The sequence below is a fragment of the Cygnus atratus genome, chromosome 10 (assembly GCF_013377495.2).
Source record: "Cygnus atratus isolate AKBS03 ecotype Queensland, Australia chromosome 10, CAtr_DNAZoo_HiC_assembly, whole genome shotgun sequence".
Classification (NCBI taxonomy): domain Eukaryota; kingdom Metazoa; phylum Chordata; class Aves; order Anseriformes; family Anatidae; genus Cygnus; species Cygnus atratus.
Window position 1 is genome coordinate 3,468,146 of NC_066371.1, and position 24,539 is coordinate 3,492,684.

The window sequence follows — 24,539 nt, forward strand, 5'->3', positions numbered from 1 at the left end:
ATTCTAGGTAACATACACTTCTAAACCAAAGCAGATCCAAAGCAGAAAGCTGAATCAGAAATGCTTAAGTGCAATCATTTGTTACAATGCATCAACTGAGTTCATTATTCATACACATTCAAATGCTCACATTTAGATTGAATATCAGGCTTTGCTGGCTGAAGGTTTTAGACTACAACCTCTGGCAAGAGAAATTTGTTGTATATACATCTAACCAACACAAAACCAATATAAACAACAAATTTTACAAATACCCTTGAGTAAACAAGTGAACAACATGTACAGCAAAATGTTCTCCTTTCGCTTCAGAATTAGTGTGAATAATATGAGTAATCATGGGTATACCCAGAGAAAAAAAATATATATATCAATCATGACTCTTTCAGAAAAACATCTAATAAATACATGCTTGAAATTCATGCTGGTTTCTCAGAAAATATGTGAAAATATTGACAGAAATAATGATCCAAACTTTAAGCCAGTTCAAACATTCGTATTTTGCTTCTTTCTCCCTATGTTATAAAACACCTAGCTCAAATCTTCTCCTGATTTTTGCAGGGCTGGAATCCATACTGACCCTACTTTTATTTCTTTTTTATTTCTGATAAGAATTTCTTAGGTACAATTTTGTGCTACACAGTATTATTTCACCATTGGGAAAAATACCACGACTTGAGTTAGTACCACAGAATTACTGCAAAGTCCTTGCTAACTGCTCCTGTTATACCTTCATTAGCATTTTGCTGAACTTAAATCTCAAAGTATATAATTCAGTTGAAGTACCTAAAAATTAATCTCCTGATTATCAGCTTTCAGGAAACACAGGTGCACAAGTACTAGTTCAGAATATCACAGGAAAGTAACTAAATATAAGTGAAATAATTCTATATTTAGTATTTGTATACTGTGCCCAATCTAAATTCAACATTTATAAATTTGAATGATTTGAATAGCTATCCTCAAATTTCCATCTTACTGTTTGTTTAGAGAAAGTCTACTTAGAAGGGTCCCATCTTATTTTTGCACCCCTCATTTTATATTTTATCTATTTTATTATGTTACATTATTATATATTTTATATACTATTATTATTTTTAATGTGTAAATAATAGCCACCCGTTACAATACCTCCTGTATGTTCTCCCACTTGAACCATCAGGCTGTGGGATATTCACAGATTACTCCATCTGGCTTCAGCTGTCTTTCTGGGTTTCACAAGAAATGTTTAAATAGTCTTTACGGTACCTTTCTCTTAAGGCCAAAATTGGGGAAGGAAGGAAGAGTTTATTGCATTTCTGTGTTTTTCAGTGTTATTTTTGAAAAGCAAGTAGGGCTATCAATACTTTAAGAATTATAGAGGATCTATTCTCTTCATAATCAAGTTTGCATACTCTGATTTTTATTTATTTATTTGCTGAAGTAGAGTCTAAGATTCCAAACTGAAAACAAAACAACAAAATGAAACAAAACCAAAAACCAGCATTCAGTTTAGCACTGGGAGGAGTTACAAATCTGGCTAGCAATTCACAAGTAGTGAAAAATAGCTGGTGTGCAGGCTTTGTAGGATCTGTGATTAAGGCCTCACTGAAATGTCATCAAGAAATACCATGTAAGTGCTTTACCAGCCTGATCCCTCCCTAGCTTCCATGTCAGTTCCCCCTGCCCTGGAACATGCACTTACACATCATTTTTCATAATTAACAGTGTAAGCTACTGGATCTTGTAGCTGGCAATGAGATGCATGCTCAATTATATCATTTTTATATATCTTTTTATACATACACACACACACAAACAAGCACTAACACCAAGAAAAACAGGACTTAAAATTATATAATTACTTCCATGAGTTTTGGAGTAGTTTCATAATATTACTAAAACTGACGTCTGGATTCTAATATTTAGATTTAATCCATTTTATCTTTAATGTCAAAAAAGAGTTGTATAAAAAGAAATTTTCTTCCAGCAGTGCCAGCTGAATGTATTAAAATTGAAAGTAACTTTTCTAGGTCTTTATTGTTAAGAAATAAGATATACAAATAATAATAATAATAATAATAATAAATAGTAGTTCTAGAAAGTTTTTGCTGTCATTTACTTCTGAAGGTAATATTTAATGGATTTGTTCTTCTAGTTACTGAAAGCTAACTTCTAATTCATTATAATCAGATAAACTATTTTAGATAGACCATCCCTTCAATTTTTTAGAAAAGAGATAAAAAAAAGTACTCGGTAACTGAGAGATTCAGCATTTTACATGCCTTTTATATGAAATAAAGCATGGAAAATGACTAATTTGACAATGGCAAAACCTCTGATATTATTTAAGAAGCTCATTATGTAAAGTATTCAACTTGTTTTCTGAACTCAGTTGAAGTTTTCTGCTGGCTTCCTGCACTTGTTAAGGCTTTTCAGTACAAACTAAAGAGCTAGCTGTCTAATCAGTTATTAATAAGGCTGTTCGGAACCTATTTGAGAACTATATAAAGCAGTAGCATCAAAATAAAAAGGACTTCAGTTAAAAAAATTACCATGCATTTAAGTAAAAAAGCAAAAAACAACAACAAAAATCAAAGTACAAAACATTTATCAGTTGTATTTTTAGAAGTTATGATTTATTAATTTAAATTAAGATTTTATATGTACGTTTCCACAGAAAAATACTTCCAAGTAGCACATTTTCAAGGAAAACCATCATTGGAAAGGTTCAAAGCACTCTAAAGCTTGTTATAATCTTTCTCTTAATGTCAGTGGATTTTGAATCAACTCATACGTGCCTATGTGGAAGTCATTAAACAAAGAAATTCAAAAAAAAAAAAAAGAAAAAAAAAAAAAGAAATTCCAAAAAAAAAGAAAAGTTATTTTATTGCTTCTAAAATAGTTGGAAATCTATATCCCTGTAGGTTTACAATTTAATTATAGTGAATTTTGGTAAAATAGTTTTGATTTATCTTACAGTATCTATCGCCTCTAATTTTCAAAGATTCTCAGCAATAATATTTTAGGCATTGATGCTTATGATTCTTGTAATTTATACTGCTGAAATGATCATGGCACTTTGGGTGGTGAGATGGCAGACGACTGGGTTGAGTATTACAGTATGGAAAATAATTTAACAGTTACTTTTTTCTAACCATTACTAGATTAAGTTAAAGTTTTCTTAAATGGAAGCTAAATATTTCTGATCTTAAATACTTAAATTTATTATCAGTTTTGAAGAGGCTTGATGCTGAAGCACAGGTCAAGCTTCATTTGTCTTCTCACTGAAATTCTTGAAAAGTGGGGAGGGGCTTCATTTTATGAATAAATTAGAGAATTTCAATATAGATGTTACAACACTAAATGGATTTTACAAGAATACATTACAGCCATTAAATAAATCGCTGTTAAACAGAGAAAAAAAAATGAGACTTTGAAAAGAAACGTAATTCTATACAACTTCATGACAGAATCAATTAATCAACTGACTATAATTTCAGATACTTGGTAGAAAGCCCATGCAGGAGGGAGAAGATACAGATGCATGGAATATTTCATCATTATGTGAGAGTATGGAGAATAAATTTTGCAAAGAAAGATCATTAGCTTGGGAATTGTCCATATCAAGTATCCAATTAGACATGGCAAAAGTGCAGTAGAGAAGAGGAGAGGGCTCTTTCTGCAATTCACTTCAATCCACATTTTGTGCATATGCAATCACCTTGAGTTATATATAGAGGAGAATGAGGAGAACTGTACAAAAAGTCTTATTTCTGAAGGGAAAACAAGAATGCTTATTGTGTCCACTAGAAAACAGACAATCTCATCCTATACTTCCAAGATAGCTTATATTGTGATCCCTTTTCTACTGGAAATATCTTTAATGCTTACAGGTTAGATAGAGAGAGAGACAGACACATAAATTAGATCACACTATTTAGTTTCATGAGAGATTCAGAAACAAAGGTGGTAACAGAGCAATAGTCAGAATTTCTAGATATGGGCAGACCTCTTTAGAGATATTAGTACATGTTTTTACCTTTAAAGAGACACTGGCCAGTGTGATGAAGAATTTGTGAAAACAACTGTAAACTCATGTCAGTAAGATAGTATAAAATGTGTGTGTGCATGTGTGTATATATGTAAAAGTACACATTTTCTCACATGGCTCAAAAATGTGTCAATTTGCAAAGCACAGCAATGTAACTGAAAATACCAAGTAAAAGATACCACATAAGGCTCCTTCAGAACTATGGGATGAGAAGGAATTTACTGGACCTAAAAGAAAATTTGCTGTTTAGACATGTCTGAGTCAGGACTTGCCAAACCTTCTGCCTTTTTTCTACAAAGAATCAATTCATATTTAATCACAGTGTGGTCGCGGATAAATCAGATCTCTACGACTTTGATTCCTAGCCCTACCTTACTTTTGTCTAGATTATTTATAATTTTCTTTCTTGTTAAATAACAACTTTTTTTAAAGTGAGGAAGGAAAAACAAAACAAAAAAAAAGAGCATTACAATTCAAAAAGCATTGATAATTAAAAAAAAAGAACTGATTTTTGGTAGAAGCCGAGTAGACGAGAAAACACTCACTTTTAATTACATACTTACTTAAACTGTCTACGTAATTCATCTTCAAAGTGCTCAGTCTGATATGATTCCTTAGACAATGAATATCTCCCCTATCAAACTGAGTGTTTCAGTTCCTAAACATCTACAAGCAAGTGTAACAAATCCAACAACAAAACAAAATAAAAGATCAGCTGAGTTTATTCCTTAATAAACTTATCTTCAGTGTTCTAATGACGATTTCTTTTGATCTCAGTGTCCTAAAAATAAGGGCGAATAATTTAGTTAGGTATGACATTAAAAAAATATTTCCATCTGAGACACAAGCAATTTATAAAATATTTTCCTAAGGTGAAGTCAAATGTTAGCTGCGGAAGAGGAAATTTATCCATTTGGCTAGGGAATCAGCTTGTATTTTGGCTGTCTGCCTCATGTTGCTTTCTAAACACTGGCAGCTGGAGCATAAAGAGAAAAGACTGGAAAAGATAAATAGGGTAGAAATTGCTTAAGGTCTTTGTAAAGTTTAATGAAAGATTTATCTCTTGAGGTTAATGTTCGTCTTTCTTTTACTGAAACAAGAGTTTGATAACCTCTCATTGTGCATTTGATAAATTACATCTTACGGTCATAACTAAAATGACTGAGTGGAAAATATAAAAGGCTAAAGCAAGGTCTAGTTATCTGAGTATTCAATATGAAATATCTAAAAGACACTAAGTAACATCTAAAGTATTCTTAATTATGGAAGGATGAACTGTGATACAATGATGTTATAACAAAAGAAGAGAAAGATTCCTCTACCCCTTTGAATGGAAAATATCATTTCTTATGATAAAACCCAATAATTCTGACATAATTTTTTTTTCCTAAATATTTTATTCAACAAAACTTGTCCCAATTCTATGTCACCATAGTGGTAAGAAGAGAAATCTCCATTGGGCTATGATGCTGCCATGCTCTACGGTGCAGAAAACCTCACTCACCCTAATGGATGCCCATGAGCCATGGAGCTCTCAATTTCAGCCACCCAGGAGGCAGGTTACTGTAAAATAAGCCCTTCAGCTCTCTCTATAACCTGCACTAATGCATATCTGTGAGAGGAACCCCAGATCATTATCATCACAGCCTACACAGAGATATAAGGTGGGTGCAATGCATAACAGTAGAGATGCATCTCTGTCTTCATTCATTGACCTAAACCAGACAATCTTAAGTAACGTTATACTGTAAGATTTTGCCAGAAGAAGCTTCATGTAGGGAGAACAAGCTGGGAAGTTCATGTACATGCCAGCTGTGCTGTGCTTTCCCCAGATAAATGCAGCGCCACAGTACTCAGTCCCTGATCTCAGTTTAACGTCTGCTACCCAGCTACATGTTTGTTCTTACATATAAACCCACTAATTACAGCAGATTATTAGAGGAATGTTTATCACAGAAGTAGCAAAGGCCAAAATGGTCCACTGCACTTGCTCATAAACCAGCTAAGAGAATATCTGCACAGCCACTAGTCTATTGTTTTCTACTTAGTTTCAAAACTCTTGCTATATATCTATATATTTGAAGCGTATAAACGTCAGACCCTGACTGAGAAACTCCATGGTTCATGGAGCCATAAGTAAGAGATATGCTTTTGTACTTTGGCTTTTTCTTTTAATGGTTCGTATACCAAAAGAGATCCAACTGTATTGAAGGAAAAAAATATATATATATATATATTTTTTTTTTCTATTGAAAACAGAACTATAAAGGGAGACAATGATTCTATGTGTGAATCAATCTTTGGATTATATATATATATATATATGCAGTACTTGTCTGCGTTATTTATTTTTTATTATTTATCTTCTCCTAAGTAGAAAAATTACTGCAACATCTGGAGGGAACTAGCTTATCTACTCAGCAAACAGCAGGTCACTTAAAGCTTGGGTCCAAAGAATGAGGTGTAAGGATTCAATGTGGTCTGAAGAACTGGGGCTTCTAAATTTCTCCTCAGTTCATGGCTAATCCAGAACATGCTCATATGCTCATTAGCATCTACAGTCTCCCTGTAAAACCTAATCACTTAACAAGACCTGAAAAGATTTTAAAAAGGTATATCAGTATGAGTTTTATTCCCAGTAACACGTAGTTTATTTTATGAATGCTGTGAGTCTATGAATTATTAAAACTACAGACCTGCAGTCTAATTCTTTTCCAGGACAGTTTATCCCTCATTCTGTACTTAACACCATTAAAGGTAATAAAAGCAATTTAAATTTCTCAAACTGAAGAGAACAGATAATTCTCAATGGGTCAGTTATAGACGTGTTCAAAGTAAAGGGCTCTTTATGACACATAGAGACCTGTGGGATTCAACAAAATTGATCCCATATCACAAACACTTTAAAATAATGTACCTCTTGTTACTCACTTTTAATGAAATGATTATAAAAGGGGCATCCTATTTTATTATGCATTAACCTTGTTCACTGTTAGGTAAATCATGAGATCAAGAAACTTGAAGACAGCCACATCAAAATGAATCATTTTAAGAAATGGCGTGCAATGATTTTATTACCTAAAACCATTATTATTACCTTAAATCATGTCTTATTGACTTTTTTTTTTCTGTCTTCCTCATAAATGCTTCTAAAAAAAATACACAAGAGCATCTGCAGCTATTTTGCAAAAGCCTCTGCAGAACAAATTTTCAGTGCTTTTTTCATGGAATTTGCATTCTAAAGATGCAGAATACTACAGGATGGGATCTGTAACATTTATGCAACAATATTACCACTGAACCAAAAATCTATTCTCTTACTAGACTTTAACTTTGGATATATCAGGATAAAATATAAGCATAATAAAATAAAAAAGCATTAACATTGACATGAGATACATAGCAAATAATGAAGCAGCAACAGCAAGAGAAGCAATAATGCATCCTGACATCTAAACTAATGGTGGAACAAAGACTAAAATCTTTGTGTTAGAATACTTTGAATATATTTCGATGCCTTGAATATATATTACTCAGGATTTCAATCAAAAGAGGATCCATAGCATAGATCCTAGAAGCACTAAAGTATTGCTCCCTCTGACTATAAACTCAAATACCAGTCAGCACAGGTATGTCAATATATTTAGGGCTGGTAAATTAATTGAGAGATAGTGATCAGGCAGCTAATACAACGGATGGAGGATCCATAAATAATTATATACTAACTCCCACTGTAGTGTGGTTGTGCTGTTTCCAGCTTTCTAAGTAGCAAATTATATGGTCCAGCCATTAACTCATCATTGTGATTACCATGTTGCGATATATATATAAAACAAAGATTGCATATGTACATATAAATGATTCATCTGAATGCTGTAACAAAGCTAAAGACTTTAGCTATGTCCATCTCGCTAGTTTTGAACACAGAGGCTGATGATCATTTTGTCATTGCATAGTTACTTCACCATTTCTTTATCTGAATTCCTTTATAAATGAGAAGGTCAGAGTCACTCCTGCTGTGCACCCCACCTCAGCCACCACTTGTTGATGAATGCAAATAATCCTGTGTAAAATGCAGAAAGAAAAATAAGGTATTAATGTTAATGTATTCAGGACAAAGCTGTCATAATTCATGAGATAGCTTTTTTTGCTCAGTTTTGTATTTAATAATAGCATCAGAAAACATTAATTCTGGAAAAGCAAAATAGGAAGAAAGGGAAAAAAAGAAAAAGTGACAATCTCATTATTATTTAAAACAGATTTTATTTTGACAAAGGAAAAAAAAAACTTCATCCCTACCAGTACTAACCATAAATTTACATATAAATGTGTCAAGCAACAAATCATTTTGATTAAGAACAACACAGAAAAACTTAGCAAAAGAATTAGATCCTTTTTATTCTATTATAAAGCAGTTAAAATTATGTATTCCTTAAAACATACTGGCTTCTAACAGGTACATTTTAAATAATCCTTTTTGTCAGACATCAAGTTAATTTCTATGCATCTATATATTGATAGCTTATATCCAAACAACAAAGATGTAAGTATAATTCGTAAGTAATTCAAATTCCTTTTTAAGACATAGAGCTAAATCATGACTTAGGGTAATGGTTGCTCTTCAGTGCACAAAAGACATCAGAGGCAGGCAGAAAATGAAAGTTCTGGCTCTTCCCATGTCATGGAAACCCTTGCTAAGCGCCTTCCCTCAGCCATGTCACAACCCCCAGGGTTGTAACACAAGACACTGGCACTGCATTTCCTTTTCATCATGTACAACTCTATTTCTTGGCATTACAGAAAACCCTCCAAATGTTTAAAGAGACACACTTAATAGGTGCATATTTTAGTGTCATTAAGAAGATCCATGTAATGCCAATTAATGTTTCCTTTTCACCTAAAGTTCGTTACGTTCAGATAAATGTAATGTATTCTCTCAGTGAGGTGCTATAGAACTCCAGGCCTTCAGTACTATTTATTCTTCATTTTTAATTTTTTTTCATATAAAGAAAGAATCTGCTGGTTCAAATATTTGCAAAAAATAAGGAGGGAGGATTTTACACAAGTACGATTCACCTTCCCCCACCTTTCTATTACAGCACAGTTTTACAGTGTGTTTTTCTTTTACAGAAAGATTGTAATTGACATGTAGCACAAAGCTACCAAAACACAATCCACTGTTCTTATTAGTGTTATGAGAGGGAAAGGCATATTTTCTTAGCATAGACTGTAGTTTTGGAATAACTATTGATTTCTTTATTGCTTGTCTGCTTATTACTAAGCAATGACTCTTGTATAATGGGATTATGGAACCCACTGAACCTTGAGGTGATTTCTAAATATTTTTGACAGATTATTTATAAATCAGAATCCAAAGCAAATAGGCTGCCACAATGCAGAATGATATCTGCAGAAATGATGTAATAAAGGAGGAATGTTTGTGACCCTCCATCCCCTCCTCCAGGGTTCAGCTGCCTGGTTCTTGTACAGCATTGCTGCATAACGCCGGCTCAGGTTCCTGAGGAAATTGCTGACTTCTAAGAAAGAGCCATGGGAAAGTTCAGAGCAGAGCCATGAAGACGGGAGAGGTAATACTGCAGGCAGAGGGAAGATCATTGAGATGGGAATAGTCAGCAGCTCAAGGACTCAAAAGGAAAAATACTGAGATGAAAAGATAAGAGACTGAAGAAAAAAATAGTAAAAAAAAAAATCACGGGGCCAGGAAACATCAAGTCACCAACGCAGAGTGAGCCTGTTCTAAAAAATCATCAAAATCAGATCTGATAAGCACTTCCAGATCAGTGCTTTGCTCTGTTACTGGGAGACAAGCAGTCCTGGTAGGACTGGGAGGTCAGTGCTTGGTCCTGCCTCACCAACATGCGCAAAAGCTCTCCCTGGTATCAGGAATATGTTTACAGGAGGGAGGGAGTTCACAGGCACAACTGTCACCTACTTGTGCCCACATGTAATCCTGAAGTTTAATTAAGAGAATTATAATCTACATCATCCATGGGAAGAAATATTAAGATTTTTAAAAGTGATTTTTGAAAGTGCTACAACTTTGGTAAAAGTTTGTAAGTCAGAGGAAAACATTTGTAATTTCTCCTTTCTAAAATTACAATACCCAAGTGCCAGACTTACCTCACATTTTCAGTCCACAAGTCCATGAATTATGCTCATTAATCTTCAGTCTGAGAGTTTTATTACTGTTTGTTAGGTGGGAACCGATATTTAAAGATGCTATAAATTACAGTACAGCAATAGCTAGCAACTGTAGATCATATTTGGTCTAAAACTAAGTCATATTCAACACCAAAGCATCTGCAAAGCATCTGTGTTAATCTGCCCAAATCCTTCTTTGTCAGATGTATGCTAGCATATGTGAAACTACAGGTTTAAGTAGTCATGTCCAAAATGTAGGACAGTGTTTTCTTACTGTAAGAAACAGACAAATAATGTTCTACCCATAATCGCTAGCAATGAGGTTATTCCAAACAAATATGTCTGGAAAAAAAATATCTGTAACAACTTCTTATCTTCTTAGCTGAAGCAAAAATAGAACTGTTTACAGAGGCATGCATTTCTATGCATGTGTATAGAAACCATCAACTTGGGCATTTTTTCTGCCTACTAAATATACTCAAGACAACATTTTATGAGTCTGTTAATTTGAAATTTCAGTGATAAAAGAGATATAAATTAATTACTTGTAGAAACTGATAAGTACTTCTACTTGTGTCCTGAAATCTCTCTTATCCAGAAAGAATTAAAGGCTATGCAGTTGAAGGGTAGAGCATACTTGACTTTTGCAAAACTACTGATCTATGCCTGTTAATTTTACTGAGGAAAAACACGTAAATAGTTTTTTTCTGAGGACAAGACTAAATCAAGTCATCCCTAGAGCATTACTTAACAACAGGAGTAGGAGAATCATGGGGACTTCCCTTCTTCGTATGTAAATGGCACAGATAAATTGATTTACCTTTATAGTCTCCATTATGGTCCCATGGCATGATACTAGTCTTGTCATCATGGAGAATGAAGGTTAACTTTCATATTTCCTATTTTGTGTTCTAATTCATAAAACAAGCTTTCTATTAATTCATTTTATGAATTTTCCTCTCCAGATTTTTTTCTAGTGGGTATTATTTCACTGATCATTATAATTCATCTGAACGTGACATTCAACTGAAATCTACTTTTATTGGCAGAACATTTTATACCCTCACTGAAAAAGCTTAGTATATTCAGAAGGCAATGGTTAAAAAAAGTGATTAACTGAGACTTGCAAGGAAGGGTCTATTCCTTAGACTAATTTATGGGATAGCAATGACAACATGATCTTTATCCATTTCAGACCGTTGCAGTACCAGTTTCTAATATTCTTGAAGCTTCAGGGATTTTATTCTTCAATAAATCTTAAATTTTTTGAAAGATTATGTTCTGAGTTCTAATCATTGAATTTGATAGCCAGTTTGATTACTCTGCCTGGCTGAGGTGATCGCATGAAAGGTCTAGTGATGAGACTGGTACATCTTTAGGCAGGTATTACTGAAAGTGCTACCTATTTATGCCTTCTCCTTGAAAAATGTGAACTGGACACATTTATTCAAGGAAAAGGCATAAATGGGTAATAAAATCAAAAGAAATATTGTTTCAGTAACTACAGAAGATGATCAGCTTTTTAGAGTAACATGTCTAACAAAGAAATACTGTTTTCTGCTGGCAACGTTTTTCCTGCAGTTTTCAAGGACAAAATTCAAACAACTCATCTGTAGATATTATTCATTAATCAAGAGAGGTATGATTTTGTGGAAGACATTCTGTATATTGACAATCTTCTTCCTGTTGACACTATGATGAAACAGTAGATTTAAAAATATATAAGCTTCATCCTTCATAAATAAAATTTGACTAAGACAACTGTTAGTTTTTCAAGCCAGGTAACCTTTATATTACCTACATTAGAGATATGTACACTCTGTTTACCTATATTTACCCTCAACTACCAAATAGGATTATTTTTCTATACAGATTAAGCATACCGAATGACCACAACATCAGACAGTGATTTCAATTTAATTTGATGTAATATAAAACACTATGAGATTTGTCATCATTTTAATTTGAAATAATAATAAAAATATTATCTGTTGTACAGAATACTGTTCCCAGTTTGAACTGATTTCCCTCTTTACTTAAAAAAACAAGAAATGCTGTGGTTTTCTTGCACTGATGACTTCACTACAAATTCAGTGCTACCATTTATGAAAAATGCCAGCATTTCACACTATCAGCAGAAAATGAAGCAGAAGATGATGGATAAGTGTCAGGAGATTTGAAATAGTTAAAGCATGAGTGTCACAGTCATCCTGTCTAGAAATATTGGGTCTATATATAACCTGCATAACTTGCACCAATATCCAACACTATTTAATAAATTATGAATGATCATTTATGGTCATCTCAGAAACACTTAAAATGGGACCTCAGTAAGAGCTGAATAGGTCATTATCAGTACATAGTGCTTTACAACCTATATAAAACATTCTCTGCCAAACTACACCCAATTTAAGACAAAAGAGCTCTAAAAAGTTTCAGCACTGAAGCAAGATCAAAATGGCAAGAGCAATGGAGAGGTGGTACAGCCCTGGGAATGGCCCAGGGCACAAGGCTCAGCAAGCCGCTCCTTCATCCCGACCCACACCACTGGCAGGCCCCAGGCTGCAGATCTGATGTTGCTCACTCGGGTCACACAGGAAACACGTTTATCCAGGCTTGGACATAAAATTTCTCTAGAAGCATTACTGCCCCATGGCAAACTACTAGGTTTGCCAGCATGACTGCCTAGGAAGAATAATATGGCAGTGACAGAAAATTAAATCAGAGATGCAGAAAAGGATCATAAAATTTATCAGATACAAATGAAATTAATGGATAAGCATTGATATATAAATCAATGTATGAAATAAAAAATAATGTATGAAATAAGAACCTACTGAGGAGGCTTTAAGAATTAGATTCTGGGTCAGGATTAAATTTTGGCTCTGCTACAGAAGAGAAAGATGTGAGTACACGATTCTGAAAGAAAAAATGACTAAAGAAATTCTAGAAAGAAAGCTATACTAGCTGAGGTTAAGGATGACACTCTTAGCTTTTTCTATCAGGCCTCTGTTGAGAAAAGGAGAGGATTGGACTACATTAAAATTGAAATTAAAGCCAGAAAATCCTTCTGCATTGCTGTTCTGAAAAAGCAGATCTCTGATCAGCTACATAACACTACTATACTGTTGTTTTTTCAGAAGCCGAACACTTTTCTCAATTCTGTAGAAGAGCCCATGACAGATTTTGAACTACAGACTTTATATTTTTAAGATATATTTAGTTATTAAAATATAACTGTGGTGCCAAAGATTCTTTCTCATTCTTTTATATCTCCTTTTGCAAAATTTCAAAATAGCACTCATTTATGAAATATGATATTAAATACGCCACCTGAATATGTGATCACCAAACGCCTTCATTTCTTTTTGGGTTGGGATATTTCACACATTTTAAAAAGATATCTACTTTTATACCTGTTAACCAGAGAATGCCTTTTGACACAGTTAAATTTCCCAGAAGAATTATGATCATTGAAAATGAATTTAGCACATGCATCATTTTCTGTGTAAGCATTCTTATTGTCAAATCACGTTGCTGAAAAACAAACAAAACAAAAACAAACAAACAAAAAAAACACTACACTAGTACCTTTGGGAAAAAGTCAGCCACCCGCCCAAAATTGCCTTCCAAATCCACCTATTTAAAAACACTTCAAACCATTTGCTACAGACACTCAACACCCTCTCTGTTACTGAATGACAGCTAGCAGATCTTCCGAAGAGAACATAGACTATAATAGGTATCAAAACTGACTCCAACACAGCTAAATTAAAGTTAATTGATAGGGTTTTTTTAATTTATTTTTATGCTTAGCAAGACCATAAGTGACCATATCATAACTAAAGTCTATTCCTTGAATGACTAAGATTAAAAAAAAAAAAGATAAAAAATTAAAAAACACATATCCATAAGACCTCGCTAGTAACCTTGCCAGCAAATCTTTTTTTTTTTTTTTTAAAAAAAAAAAAACTAGGATTATAAGCATTAGTCGTTTGTTGTGTTTTTTTTGTTTGTTTGTTTTTGAGTTAAAATCTCATCAGTGACTCTGAAAATATAAGGGTCCCTAACCCCAGCAAATAAGACCTCTCATTAAGAATTTTATAGTAGGCATGTTGAGTTCGTTTAGAATCTGTAACAAAGACATTAGAGAGTTAGTTACTAATGTATGTCTTACCATGTCATAATACCTGTTATGTTTTCTTGAACTACAAAATGGCTCCCTTGAGAATAATATGTTGAGAGAATTTTCTGGCCAACTTTAGGTCATGTTTGTTATTTAATCAGGTCTGACTAAGTGCAAGATTCGGTTTTCAATCAGCTCATCCTCAGGGGATGTATATCATTTCAATCATTGTTTGATTTTTTAATAAAGGAAGATGTAAGCAATGCACAAAGATAGTTCTGTAGAATTTCTATTTCTCTTTCTACTTCTAAATGACTTTGCTGGTTTTTTGTTTCTTTGTTTTAACTTGAAAACATTTCATATTTACTAAATGCAACAGAAATCCAGAACTAAAATAAAAAACATCTTTGAACCATAACCCTATCAGTAAATATTACTGTATTAAACATAAAGTACAATTAAATTAAAAAACAAACAAACAAACAATGTTTCCACTCAGACCTAAGAGCTGAAATAGCACTATTGAAATCAGAAGTGTCTTTCTAACTTGCAGTAAATCTTGTTCATACACATGGAGATATTTCAAAATTTAGAACAAACTAAATAAGGATAAACACCTTCATAAAAAGAGGCTCATTTTGGAGCTTCCTAGTGAAATAGCAAAGAGCACCAAACATTAGAACATTAAAAAAAAATAAAATAAAAAAAAAATAAAAGCTCATTACAGTAATAATCTTGGCTGGATGAATGTTACGGTCAGTGGAAGAATATAGTGTTTGATCCTGAGTACAAATTTATGTGTTATACTAAAAATTCATCTTTAAGATGAGATCATCCTGGAAATAGATAGTTGAAGTTATGGCTTAATTCAAAGCAGTGTATCATAGCATTTATCAGGTAGTACAGACCTGTCCTCTCTAACGTCTTCTAGTTAAAAAGCATCCTTTTTGCCTATCCTTCCCATTAAGGGAAAATAGAGAGTACTTTCAAATGTTTAAAGTTTGAGCTTTCCAATGTCAAATCTTTGTTACTTCAATGCAGTTTATGTATATTTATTTTTATTATAGCTTTAGAGCCTGATCAAAGTTAAATAAAAAAATAAACAAGTGGTGCATAGCATCCAATTACTGCTCTTCAAAGACCTGTTAAACTTCTTTAGCACTTTTAGTTATCACAAGGTGATCAAAGTTATCATAACATTTCAAAATTCTCTATAATTTTGGGTTAACTTAAATAGGATAGGATATAATAGTAGTGCTTTTTACCAAACAATAGCATATAGGTGCTACTACGAAGCTGACAACCCAACGTACCGTGGAATACAGATGTTTACCAGCAAACAACATTAACTTGCATCTTGTCCTGTTACATGATTAAAAATAAATTTGTAATACAGTAATTAATTAGTATAGAAAACCCTAGAGGCTCAAACCAAAGACCTGACACATCATTGAAATAGTGAATGAAGACCAACGTAGATAACATTAACTGCCACTACTCTAGCAACAATCTAACAGCCGTCTAAATGCTCAGGAGTACAAATTTTACAGTGGGGCAGAACGTGATCACAGCTTACAAAATCATAAAAGAATCACAAAGTCATAAAGGCAACTGTTAAGGCAAATGAAGAATTCATTAATCTTGAAATACTAGAACTGGGTTGTAATTGATGTAACCAGTAAAACTAGTTTAGTATAATGTAACCATCCACTGCAGAAAATGCTTGCTTCAGCGGGGTTATAGCATTACCTGATATATATTTTATCCTAAGAACCTTATTATGTTATAAAGTGGAATTACAGTCCATTTCTCTAATTTTCAAAATTACATTAATTAATTTTTATAAAGTGGAATACATCCTGGAGTCCTTGTAAATAAGATTTACAGAATTTATCTGTAGTGTTTCCTAACAGGTTTATAATGGTAGCTATGACAAAGAGTCTCCCTAGGTCTGACATTACAAACATTCCAGATCTAACAATTCTGCTGTATTAGGTGAATTGGCACTTCTGAAGGCCAGCATCTACCATACAAAATGGCATCTCCCAATGTTTTGCCCCTAACTTTACGTTTCACACTGCAAAAACATCACCTTGGTTGCATGAACTGTAATTTTATGAGGGAGTCTTTCATCAGAATAAGCCACTGAAATAACAACAGGAAAAAAAATAATAATGCAATACTATTGAGAGCCAACTTCTATGGATTGTTTGAATCTCTATGGTGCAAAATAAATAAATAAATAATATTATATCATGTACAGCAGCACCTCCATTTAAGCAAAGTTTAAGAGCCAGACTGTGACTTTACACACATCCCAAATAAAAGCAGCAGTGAGCAAAGTGAAACAGGTCAGGAATAGCCATCAACTGAATTATAACTCTTAACAAGGTTTGCACAGATTTTTCACTGAGCTTTTCCTTGCTCCAAATACAGGAGGTCATTTTCCTCCTGACCAAACTATTTTTGCCAGAAATAAATGCAATTCAGTGACTCCCAGACTATGCCCCCATGGTCCACACGGACAGAAAAAAATAGCCTCTACACATCAGGTCTTCAGCCGTCTAGGTTTCAGGGAAAAGCATTTCTTGGCTTATAGCAGAAGGCATGAAGTAAACTAACATTGCACGCTTTTGGTGCATGTGTGAAAAGGGTTCCTATTAGAGGGAATTAACTGTCTTGCCAGTATCCTATACCGAAATTACAGTGGCATGATGTATTATCTGTCTTGTCTGAGGTCTTCCTTGGCTAATTATTATTATTTCCAGCTGTTTCAATAAGCTATTTGACAAGAAACTCACTGAAAATAAAATGTTATGAGTTGCCGTTATAGGCCAATTATTAACTCCTCAGCACTGGCCCTCAGGACTGTGGTCTTTATTTTCAATATGTTCCCTTCTCATTTCAAGAAGGAATGTATTGATGTGAGGAATATATTCCCTTTTTTTTTTTTTTCATTAAAAGCAATTTCTAGGACCATTATATTATTTCTCCTATAATGCATCCTTTATATTAGCCATCATAAAAATTGCATCCTTTCCTCATTTTTTACATGCTGATGTCAAGATTTACAGCCGTGATTCCACAAAAGAGATGTTAGGAGAGGGCTGCAGAGACACCATTACAGTAACTGAACATTTCATGCTTTGCATATTATTTTGAATGGAAGAAGATTGTCTTTTAATTTCTCTATCAGTCTATTTACTTCACAAAAGAAAGTGCCATAATCCATATTCTGAATGTTCATAAATCAAAATGTAAGCACCACAACAGTTTCATAAATCCAAGTATGTTTCTACATTTGAAGAGAAACATTTCTAGTAACTGTTAAAAATATATATATGTTTAAAATGATCATATTTATACTAAAATTAAAATTCTAAAACATTCTGTAAGAGTGAACAAAAAAGTTTTGGGCCAGAAAAGTACTTCTGTTTTTCTGAGATATTTTCTTTAGAATGAAATATATTATTCTGAGTTTATATTTTAAAGAAAGGCAGCTCCAGAAATGAGGTGGAATGTTTTCAGAGTGAAATGCTAGAAACACTTACTCTGACAGTCCCAAAATATTTCTAAATTTTGTTTCATGTATTAGTCAAAATGATTCCCCCTTTGAAAAATTCAATTTCTTTCAGGATGAAACAATTTGTTGAAAAATTTCTAACCAGGTTTACCCTTAATCTTCTAACTATCATCCCAAAGTATGTGAAATCTCATTTGAAACAGGTTTCTAACACTACCACATCAAAAAGAATGCTGCAAAAGTAAGAATAATGCCTAGGAGAACATTTTCCATCATTTCTTAGGCAATGCAACAATCTTAAAGTAGGTTACTTTTTTTTTCTTTTTTTTTTTTTTTCTTCTTTCAGTATTTGTACAATGATCAGTCACAGGAAGACCAAGGGGTTTGTCTTCTCCCTTTAATAACAGTGAACAGCATTTCATGCCATGTAAGGAGATCCACTGATAGTGGGATGATTTGCGGAGTAAGGGACCACAGCGCAAGTAAGAGGTGGAAGAATTTGATCTGCTGGAATCATTGAGAAATAACTCTACCTGGTAAATAAGAAAGAGGAACGTACCACGAGGAGCGATGGCAGTGCAGAGGCTGCCAGGTGCTGTTAAGGAGCCTTGCTTTTGGTTGCTCTCCCAGCTCAAACCAGGAGCAACCTGTTACCCTATCACAGTTCCAGTCTCGCTCACTGACTTTGCATCCAGCAAATGGTGGAACCATATAAATGAAAAACAGCACATAAACCACCCTCTTTAGATGAACAGCACCTCCAACAAGCTGAACAAAATGGTTGAAAAAGATATAGCATGGTTTTAAGGGGCAAGTTTTGGAGCAAGTTTCAGAAGCCAATGGCCTATAAGACTTTTGCCTTAAAACATGTTTATGAACAACATATTAAAATGTCTTAAGTCTTTCTAGCATGCATGACTTTAAAACCCTTTCTACATTTTCCTTCTGTTTTCATCATAGATCACACTCCTTTTACACATTAGTTGGGCAGATTTACAACAAGTAAAAGTCAGCATCGTGCTATTGACTGTAAGGGAAGTGTGAAGATTTACAGCAGCCATGAATCTAGCACTTACTCTTCCAAATAGTTCAATTTTCTTCTGTATCCTTCCCCTTCCATTTCATCTAATTTTTCATATGTTCTATATCTTACGAACAGGAAACTTAAACTGTACAGCTAAATAGCATAATTTATACTGTTGGGGATATTCTTGTTCTTTGGTCTAAAATAATATTTGCATGGAAATGTCCTAGATTTTTGAAGTTTCTGCTGGAGCAGTCAGTGAAACAGAGGAAGAAACTCACTAGTATTCAAAACTCCAGTGATGTTGCACATTAAAAAATTATATGTGCTGATCAATAAAGTGTGAAAGGGCTGATGAAACAGACTGCATTTTTCTGGGACAGTAATTTTGTTACATGAATTATTTATAAGGACTATGAAGCAGAAGAAAAAAAAAAAAAAGTAGGAGGCATGCAGCTTACCTTATCACTCATAATCTTGCAAACAGCCACAATGAAACTATAATCATTTGCTACATGCTGGGACATCAAAGAACAATGTAATATTGTGGCATGTAAAAATGTATTATAATATATTAAAGAAATTAGTCCCTGGTGAGTTTATATGTATCTGCTTCCTTGCTAAGAGAGAGCTACCATTTTTGCTGACAAAATAAGAGTTTCTTCAGATCTACTTGCCAAAGCATCAAGCAGAAAGTTTAAAGTAAAATGGAAAAGGTTAACTTTGCAGATTTCAGACTTGCAGTAGGCAAAGAAAGGTGAATTAGAAAATTACTTCCCAGAACTTGTGAAGCAAGTGGCTATACCTTTGTCTTATTATTTATATATGATAGAAATAGTTACAGAGAACAAAATTAAAACAGTTTATCAGCATTTGGACCTGGCTTATACTTGTTGTAATAATTTGCTTATATATTTTGTGCAATAAGAAGGAAAGCTGGAGACAGTAAACAGTCTACATTGTGTTAATACATTTCCCTCTCTCTTCTGGTATATCTGGTAAAAAATAAGATCTGCCAAACTCTGAAGACATATCTGAAGAGCTTGTGTTAATTACATTTTTGTCTATGTGTGCATGTGGCTCCCCACTGCTCATTTCTCAGGTCAGAGTTTCCTACATACATTTAGTTGTATTCTTGACTTCAAGCTGAAGGGTTTGCTGGATACCCTAAATGCAAATACAATTAGTATAGAGAAATATTTATTTACATACAATTAGCTGGATGAAGAAAAGTCTGATAACTGTATCAGCTTTGCTGCAGGGCATATTTTTCTATTGATTATTTCCAAAGCAAGAAATGCAAATTTGGTAATGCCAAAATATCTCACGTACAAGCATTGATTTGATGAATTGCCTTAGAAATCCTGAAACAGTCAAAAATATTGAAACATTCAGATTTACTATATTATAAATAAAATGCTTACACTGATGAGATGTCTCCAGTAAGTATACCTACTGTATTTTTTGAATACAGTAAAACAACAACAATTAAAACAACAAAAACACTTTCACACTCCATGCGAATGGCTCAATCTGTTTCATTTTGGATCAAGGATGCATGTAGTTTGTATATTTCCCTGCTTGTATTTCAACCAACTATTCATTAAGTTATTTTTTTCTACAATATGCCTAGGTTACTTCAGAAAAAGAATGGAGATGATACAGGAATGATACAGCTCCATACTTTGAGACTGAAATTTAACAAGTATTTGGATCCAGATGTTGGATTCAGTCAAATGCTGGAACAACAAGGTAATGGAGCAATGTTTGCACGAAGAGCATTACCACTATGCACTATTTGGAGATTTGTCGTTGCTATACATAGGTTTATTAACTTTTCTTTTCTTTATAGTTAGCTTCATTTATTGTCTTCAGCGAGATTATTGCAGTAAATTGTATGATTGAAAAGATGGATTGACTGAAACATATTTCCCTCATGTTGCAGATGTTCAAAAAGCCATGCGTCTTTAGTTCAAACCAAGTAAAAGGAAAAAATAATGTGTAAAACATTAGACTGAAGTCCATCCTGATTTAAGGAAGAAAAAATCACAACACAGTCAGCTGGGGGAGAATTGGATTCGGCCCTGGTCTGAACAGTCCAGTGGGAAGGACAAGAAATACCTTTCTTTTGGGAGCATGTTGAACTCCTCTGGCACATGCTACAAGCCGTGTCATTTCTCTGCACTTCATTTTTAAAATTGGTTTTATCTAAGGAAAAATATTTTGCCAGTTCACTACTTGTAATCAGAAGACACTAATTAAGATCACCTTGGAGGTACCAAATACACATTCTGCCCTACCCTGCTGAACTGTAAAGTCAAAACAACTTGATTTATTCTTTCAGCATAACTGTATTTTTTTCTAATTTTATTTTAAAATGAAAATTTCCTTTTTATCAGTTTTCACAACTGCGTTTTATTTTCTAGATGCTCAGATTTCCATTGCAGTTACATCTTTCTGTTGGCAAGGGCATAGCTTTTAAGCATACCTCAATGGAAATATAGCACTCAAAATTTGATTATAGCAACTGCTATGGAAAACTCTTCTTCAACATATTCTGCAGGCTCATCAATCAAATCTGAGACTAGAACAATATCATGCTTAACCTTTCCTTTTCATCATTACCATCCAGACAATGTTGCTTGCAGGACAACTCCCAGTGTCATTTCAACAAGGGCTGTCAGCCTGGGTAATCAGGCAGATTTCTTCCAAATGTATGTGCAGATGCTGTCTTCTTTCTTCAAGATTCCTCCTGAAAAGTTGCTAGGAGTTGCTAATTAAGTTACTAAAGGCTCTCATTATGTGCTGATACCCATGACAACAAAACTGGTCTCATGACAACTCAATGTCACAGCACATGAAGATGCCATAAATATTTCCAATATAATGAATCAGAAAAAAAAATATATATATAAGAAGAAATTTCCAAAGACAAGAGGAAACAATTCTAAAGTAATCCTTATCTAACTTTCAAAAATAAGTACATTAAAAAAAAAAAAAAACACACTGGAAATTGTAGGCACATCTATGAAAAACATGGACTCATGCATGTTAAAAAGCAAAAGGATCATTATTGTCCACTAACAATTGGACAAGCTACATGACTACATGAATGGTAAGATATATTCATAGAAGAGTTTATGGAATGTGTCCCCGCAACTTTTAAAACCTAAATTGCTGTACTTGTTCTGTACAAGAATTCGCCATCAATAAGAAGGCAGGATTATAGATACATTATTTATCAATGCTGTAATATTTACTTTTCCTTCCCAATCAATTGACCTTTGTCAGTGTTATAACCTGCTTAGTGTTTTGATTTCCATGCTGTATTTTTCACCAAAGACTGCACACCAGTTATTTCTGAAAAATGAGTAACATTTCCCACTGGGCACTGACAAAATGCACAGAGACATATTTTAATTGCCAATGAATATTCAAAATCTCATTATTGTTACTAGTTTATAATTATTGTATTCCCCTGACAAAAACATGCAGCACACAATAAGAAAGGTAATCCATTTAAAATGTTCACATTCATGTTCAACAGTTCTTTAGATTTTGGGGTTTTGTTTTTTGTTTTGTTAAATATTTGGCTTTTTATCTTGGCTACTAAAATCATTTCTGGAAAGCATGGGATGGAAAAAAAAAAAAGAAAAAGCTCTTTTTGCCATTGAAAATGCTTTGCATTAGCCTTTCAAAAGGTTAACTTGTCAGAAAGGTCAGAACTTCTCGGGTTAGGTTTTCAGAGAAGCTGAAGTCAGCATATTGATCTACTCCACGCTAGCACCAGTCCAGTACCCAGAGCAAGGAAGAAACTGAAAGTTGTTTTTCTACAATGAAAAACATGGATATATTGAGCTAATGTTTGGACAGAAATCCGCAAATTTCCTTAAATTTTGAAAAGGCATCCTTGGCTATGAGATGTGCATCCATATGTGTGCATACATGGAAAACACAGAGAGAAAAAAGCTGACAATTAGAAAATCTGTAAAACAGAGATTAGATCAGATGCCATACACTGACCAAGGGGAGGACCAACTGTTGGATGGCTCACATGGGGATTTACTGCTCCGGGAGCTCTTATTGCAGATGGATTTTGAAAAGAGCTAAATTTAAATACACTCAAGACTTTTTCTTTCTAAAACACAAACGCTTCTTTTGAGGAGCACGGACGGTTTAAAAAATAAAAAAATAAAAAAAAATCAACAACAAGCCACAAGAACCGGCCCATTGTATGACTGGAGCTGGGGTGCAGGGGGAGGAATCCAGTTCAGTTACACATCCTTTGCTTAAGCCAGACACATCTGTCTTTTTCCCTAATACCTGCGCTTACAACATGCTGCTACAAAAATGCATGCCTTGGGAATGAATCGTTAGGCAATATCAGAGCAGATTTCCATGGCTTCTGTAACAGGATGTTCTGAATATGTATGGAACAAATAGCTTTTTGCTTTAGGGAGAGAAAGAGTCAAAACAAGTGCAGCTCCCTAATGTTGTACTGTAACAGTCGCTTTCAAAGGCTGGCATTTCCCACATCATCTTATCTGAGATACTTAAGAGTGCAGAATAAAAAGCAAAATTGCTATGATACCAGTATGCAGCGACTGCTGTGAAACACAGGCTTTACTAGGAACCACTAATTTGAAGCCAGCATAGCGAGAAGGCTTCTTTCTATCACATGCATTTGCTCCCTAAGGCCAGGCAGCTTGCTGTGTCCTCCCTTCTGAGCTGTCCTATGCAGGTGAACACCTACGCAAGTGACTAGGAATGAGCAGAACAATCCTTCAGCTACAGCATCAGCACAAAGCTGCAGCAGAAGTCACCGACAGGCAGAAGCTCCCTTACCTCATCTCTTTCCCTAGGTAAACAACACAGGTCAAGAAATTGTAGACGTTATAATCTAATAGTGGGCCACAGCTGAAATGTTTAGTTTTGCTGAGGCACTTAAATATCACTAAGGAATATAACTAAGAAAATTGGAGTTTGAAGATGAGGAATTCTGCTTAATTCTCAGTAGTTCATGACCTTATTGCAGAACAAAATCACTGTGTTTGGATGCTTCTAGTACCAGAAGTAAAACTGGAAAGAGAGACTAGACAGCCTTCGAACTGAGCTGTGAGAAAAGAAAATGAGAAAAACAGATGGTTTTCTAAAAACACTTGTTTTGTTTAGCTTTCAGATTGTACTTTTCAAGAAGTGTGATATTTACAAAATGCCTTGATTATTACATTGGCAAGCTTCTGTTACTGAAGTGGATGAAAGTGCTGTGCTTCTGCAGGATCTGTGCTTGCTTGCTTACCCATATCACATGCTGTAGCAATTCAAGGTGCAAAATAATTGCAGCAGAACTTACAATATAGTTTAAGGTACATCAAAGCATGTAAAATACTGTTGTGGGCAGATCTTGGCAATCAGTCAATAAATGGAGTTAGTTCTGCAGCATAAGCAGCAGAATAAGCTGGGCATGTTATTCCTCTGCGGAACCTGGAATTTCAGCTGGCAAGACGGGGCTGGAAGATAAGGAGTAGAAATGGTATTTCTATTCCCCAGAAAATGAATTGTTCCAATATGAAATGTTGACAATTTGGAAATGTTAGACATGGTTAAAGTAATATTTCTCGGATCCAATTTTGGATGCCTAAGTTCACGCTGTGTGTCCTGTAGTCCAAGTTTA